Here is a 5,463-nt window from a genome sequence, read left to right as displayed (position 1 = left end):
GGTGGGCAAACTTAGACTAAGAGACAGAAGGTAGCCTGGAGCAAGGGGACATTGGGACTGGTTCAAGGGGAAGGGAAACAAGAGGTGTCTCAGCTCAGCCAAAGGCAGGGCCTCTGTCTACCTGGATTGGCAAGGGAAAGGCTCAGGTGGCCAGAACTCCCTCTTTCTTCCTGCCTGGGGAAGCAGTGGTTCCACAGGAAAGGCAGTCCCACTCTTGCTGGCTAGGGGGCCTCCTGGGATGGCAAAGGCCAGGGTGGACCTGAGCTCCGCCTGGGGCCTCTTCCGGGCACTCTGAGTTTGAGGATTGTGGATTGCGGGTTCACTGCTTCCATAACTTTCTCATTACCTGCATATGAGCCTAGACCTCAAATCCTTAATTATTTTTAAAAGGGCAGGGTCGGGGAGTGGCTTCAGAGGGAATGAGACACAGAACAATCTTTCTACAGCCTCTCCCTGCCTAGGCTGGGGCTGTCAAGGGTCTCCTTCACCCTGTCTCCTAGGGATATTTAAAGGCAGCTTTTATGAGACTCTATACTGTCTTTTTTTGTTGTTTGTCTTTTTTTTGTTTGTTTCTTTGTTTTAATTTATATAGATATATATATTCTTAAAAAAGCAATAGTCCTTTGGTCCCTAAACTCTAAGGAATGATATGATTTTGAAAGAAGTGAATCCGGGCTTCCCTTGCGGAGAAGCCCTTGGCACCCCCAACGCCCTCTGCTGGTTCCCCTGGACAGTCACTCTTCACCAGCCCTAGTTGCTCTGCCAGCCTGCGCTCTATGCTGCAGGCACAGAACAACGCACTTGATAAAAACAATCCTTAGAGTGGCCTTAGCCCCAGGCACCAGCCTTGGGTCGGATCCACCTCCGTCTGTCCGCAGCTGCTCCTTTGGGAAGGGCTGCTCAAGCGTTTCTGTGCTTTTCCTCTCCTTTCTTCTCACTCTTCCGTTTCTGTTGTTGTGTATTAATTGATAAAGAGAGAGAAAAAAAAGGCAAAAATCACCTTGGACAGCAAGACCAGAAGAGCAGCTTGCCCCCATCAGTGACATCTCGGATGAGTGGCTGGACCTCTCTTCCTGAAGAGCAGGGCTGCAGCAGGACCCAGGGCAGCCCAGTCCACTGAAGCCAGACTTGAGTCCTGAGCAAAAGACCCCAACCCCACATCCCCTCCAGAAGGCTCCTGGGGTAGCTCAAAGTGAGGCAGGGCCATGTGGGCCTTCTGAGACAGAAAATCTCTAAAAGTTGCAGGCAGCATCCTATGGACCCATGACCTTGCCAAAAATGTAAAAGAACTTGGCCCATCTCTCTCTCCATCACCCACCAGGCCCTGCAGATTCTACCTCTGAAGCATGTTTGCTTCTCTTCCTCCATCTCCATGTTCACTGCCATCATCTCAGCCCTTACTTCTAGTCCTTTCTCTGCTTAAGCTCCTCAATGGTTCTTTCTCATCTTCAGGATAAAGTCGAAACTCATGGCCTGAAGACTCTTGAAAACTGGCCCAGAGCTACTTTTCTAGTCTCATTTTCCAGCCTCCTGGACCCTCCCTACATACAGGTTCTCTACTCTCATTGGCTATCTCTGGAGTAGAACTGCTTCCCCAGGCAGAAAAGACTCTGATTGTCTCTCCTAGACTACGGGGCAGGAATGTTGTCTAATTGATCTACTTGGATTGAAGGAAAAGCAAAGTCACCATCTGAGGATTCCCCCTAGCTCCTGGCTCTTCTCTCTATCCCAGACTTTCTCAGAGGTGGATGCCTCCAAGGTCCCAAAGGAGGACCATCAAAGCTGGGAGGGCCTCATCACTCAGGCCTCATCTACCTGGGGTCCATCAGGGACTCACCTTTCTGTGGCTGGTCGGTGAGAGCAGGTCAGTAAGGCCGGTTGGCATCCTTGGGCCGCTTTAGCTGGACCTTGAGCCTCTTCATGCCAATTTGAAAGCCATTCATTGCCTGAATAGCAGTCTGGGCACTAGTTGGATTGTCAAAACTAACAAACCCTGGAGGGTGTAGGCAAAGAGATTAGCTGGGAACTCTGCCTGGCAGGGCCTCTGACCCAGCCCCCTCCGGCCAGTTCCATCAAACACATACCCCTCCACTGTTTGCACATGGATATACAGTCATAGGCAGACGGCCTGAGATTCCTAAAGGTGTGATTCTTGGAAGGATAGGAGGCAACTCTGAGTGTGTGTGCAGGGTCAGTGTGTTGATCGGGATGTTTCCGTGTTTTTCCTGGCATGTGTTGGCTGTCTCCCTCCACAGCTCCCATTCTGGTCCTCAGAACATCGTTGGAGTTGGAAGAGATCTTTGGTCTCAGAACCAAACTCCTCGTGCCCTGGCCAGACTCCAAAGCTCTGACCTAGCTGGCCACATTCCCAGTGGACACCTGATCATCATCCCAGGTAAACCTGAAATAAAGCTTGTTCTTTTTTTTTTTTTTTTTTTTTTTTTTGAGATGGAGTCTTGCTCTGGCGCCCAGGCTATAGTGCAGTGGTGCCATCACAGCTCACTGCAAACTCTCCCTCCCGGATTCAAGAAATTCTCCTGCCTCAGCCTCTTGACTAGCTGGGATTACAGACACCCATCACCACGCCCAGCTAATTTTTGTATTTTTAGTAGAGATGGGGTTTTGCCATATTGGCCAGGCTAGTCTCAAACTCCTGACCTCAAGTGATTCACCTGCCTTGGCCTCCCAAAGTGCTGGGATTACAGGCATGAGCCACCGTGCCTGAACAAGGCTTGTTCTTGGCCTAAGCTTAGCCCCATCACTGGTTTGTGACCCCATTTTGTGCCATACATTCAATCTCAGGAAATCACTGCATTATGGAAAGACAATCGTAGGGTCTGTAGGGAATCCTTTATAGTCAGAGGTGGGAGAGGCCTAGGGGTAGGTTCTCAGCTCACCAAAACACTTGCTCTGGTTGGTGGCTCGATCCACAAAGACTTTAGCAGAGACAACGGCTCCAAAGGGCAGGAATGTCTGTATGAGTTCCGCATCACCAAACTCCTGAGGCAGGTGATAGATGAAGAGGTTACAGCCTTCCGGGCCTGCAGGAACAGTAGCAGGCTGGTTCAGGGGAGGGACCCTGAGTCCAGCCCCACCAGGCTCTGCTCTCCAGTCCCCAGTCCCTCACCTTCTCTCTGCTGCTGGGGCAGGGCTGAAGGCTGCTGGGGAAAAGCTGTGCTCACTGGGGCATAGGCCGACGGATAGGCTGCTGGAGACAGAGGTGGGAGTGGGCAGTGATCCCCAGGAGCCCTTCCCCAAGCAGGGTCCCAAGTGCCTGGCCGCTTTTGACCAATTCAGCCCAGTCCACCATAACCTTCACCCCAAGAGAGGTCGTTCTGCGAGTAGGAGGGGATGGGAGGCTCAACTCCTTGCAACAGAGCCTAAATCCCCCACAACTCTCCCTATTTCTTTCTGGGGCCCTTCAACCTCCCCCAGGCCGCGTAGCGCCAAGTGAAACCTGCGTAGTGGTGCATCCCAGCGTAGGCCTGCTGCAGGGGGTCAGCCACGCCGGGGCTCTGGGCTGGGGAGAGAGGGGCGCAAGGCCCACGGTGAAGGCAAGCGAGCGAGTGGAGTGGGTGAGAAGCTCAGGGAGTGTGGGAGGTGGACGGCGGCTGTGAGAGGCAGCAGGGAAGGAGGGGGATCTCTTCCCAGGGAAGCCAGGCCCTACCCCCCATCCCCCCGCTCCCCACTCCATTTCGGGGGGATTTGGGCGGAGCGGGGGGCCCACCTGGGTAAGGGGAGAGCCCGTTATTGTAGAGCGTATCGGAGCCCGGCTGGCCGTTGGTCTGGGGGGTCAGAGGGCCGAATCCATTGACCCCGATGGGCGCCGGAAGACCTGGGAGAGTGCCAGGGCCGCTGCCGGGCGGGGAGTTGGCTGCTGATGGCGGAAAAGGTCGGAGAGTCAGGACGCCGCCCGGCCCCGCCCGGACCCTCCCAGGCGCGCCCTAGTCCTTGGGCGCCGTACCTGCCGCGGGCAACAGAGGAGCAGCCACCAGGCTAAAGGCCGCCACGTGCTGCATCTGGGCCGCCACTGCCGCCACCGGGCCTAGGCCTGGGCCCTGTGCCGCGGCCAGCAGGGCCGCCTGGTGCTGCAGGATCTTTGGGAGGAAAGATGGGCGAGAGTGGAGGGCCAAGGGGCAGTCAGTTGCCCGTGCTCCTAGCCCCAGGCCTGGCCCACCCACCTGCGCGCCCTTGCACGCAGGTGCCGGGTACCTACCGCCGTGGTGTAGGCGCCAGGCCCCTAGCGGCAGTGGCGCGGGGTGGAAGGCGCCCATGGCCGGCCATCTGCTGCATCCGCCGCAGCGCGCGCTCCCGGTCAGTGTCCGCCAGCTTGACCACAAGGCTGGACGAGGCGCCCTGGGCAGGGCAGGGGAGGTCGTGGTGACCGGTTCTGACCCTGGCCCCGGCCCGGGGACGAGCGCCTTCCCAATCAGGTCCTTTCGCGGGGCACCGAGCACACTTGGGGAGGAGAAGCCCGTCCCCACCCCACTGGTCTCACCCTCAGCCCGGGGAGTCCGCCCTCACCGCCATGGTCCGGCTGCCGTGCAGACCCTGGATGGCCCGCCTGAGCTTTCCCCTTGACTCCCAACTTCACAAAGGCACAGCCTGGGACAGGACAGAGGGAGCGGGTGGCTCAGGCCACAGGGGCCAAAGAGTCTTGTGGCCCAGAGTGAGGAAGGGTCACCAGGAAATCCGGGGTCAGCTCAGGTCACCTTTACTGGTGCCGTCAGGACTCCTCAGGACCGTGCACTCCTCGATGTGGCCAAAGGGCTGGAACAGGCGTCTGACGTCCTCCTCACCCTGCTGCTTGCCCAGCATCCCCACAACCGCTTTCGGTCCTCTGGGGACAAAGCCAGGAATGACCTGGGGACCCCAAGTCTTCCTAGATCCCCCAAGAGTAGCCCGAGGACTTAGGAAGGTAGCTCACCAGTCTCACTCTGGAAGCAGAGAGAGTGAGAAGGCCCTGAGCTTCCAGGGTTGGTTTTCATTGAGGGGCAGAATCTGGGGAAAGGATCTGGAGAAGGGACCTCAGCTCAGCTTTCCATCAGGAAAACCTGGTCCTGGGGAAACCCAGAGAGTCTCAGGGCTGCTCTTGTGGGGAGTGATACAGTCTTGATATCTTTGACTGGGTACAGCCCTATACGCATGGTTTTACATGTTTGACCTTTCTGTTTCTTAGAGTTTGGGAAACGCTGTTTCGGACCATTTCTGTAGTATTAAGGAAGAGGGTGCTCAGAGAAAGCCTTTCTATTCAGACTGGGTTCCAGAGAAGAGAAGTAACATCCTTGCTGGTCAGCCTGATAGTGCTGGCTAGAATCAATGCGCCTTCCTGCTCATATCAAGGAGGGTTCTGGATTTAGAACAGCACACAAAACAGTCCTCTCATCCTACTGCCTCATCTTTAGGCAACTGAGCACTGGCAGGATGAATCCTTAACCTCTGCAACCACATCCAACCTGGATG

The 5,463-nt window shown here is 55.9% G+C and overlaps 1 pseudogene; it reads right to left on the bottom strand.

The window, feature by feature from the left end:
* Positions 1-471: 471 nt before the first annotated feature.
* Positions 472-4,818, bottom strand: LOC115896138 (annotated as a pseudogene).
* Between the last annotated feature and the right edge of the window lie 645 nt (positions 4,819-5,463).

This window comes from Rhinopithecus roxellana, unplaced genomic scaffold (assembly GCF_007565055.1).
Source record: "Rhinopithecus roxellana isolate Shanxi Qingling unplaced genomic scaffold, ASM756505v1 contig5384, whole genome shotgun sequence".
In the NCBI taxonomy this organism is placed as follows: Eukaryota; Metazoa; Chordata; class Mammalia; order Primates; family Cercopithecidae; genus Rhinopithecus; species Rhinopithecus roxellana.
The sequence above is the reverse complement of the archived record's forward strand: the minus strand, read 5'-3'. Positions and strand labels throughout refer to the sequence as shown.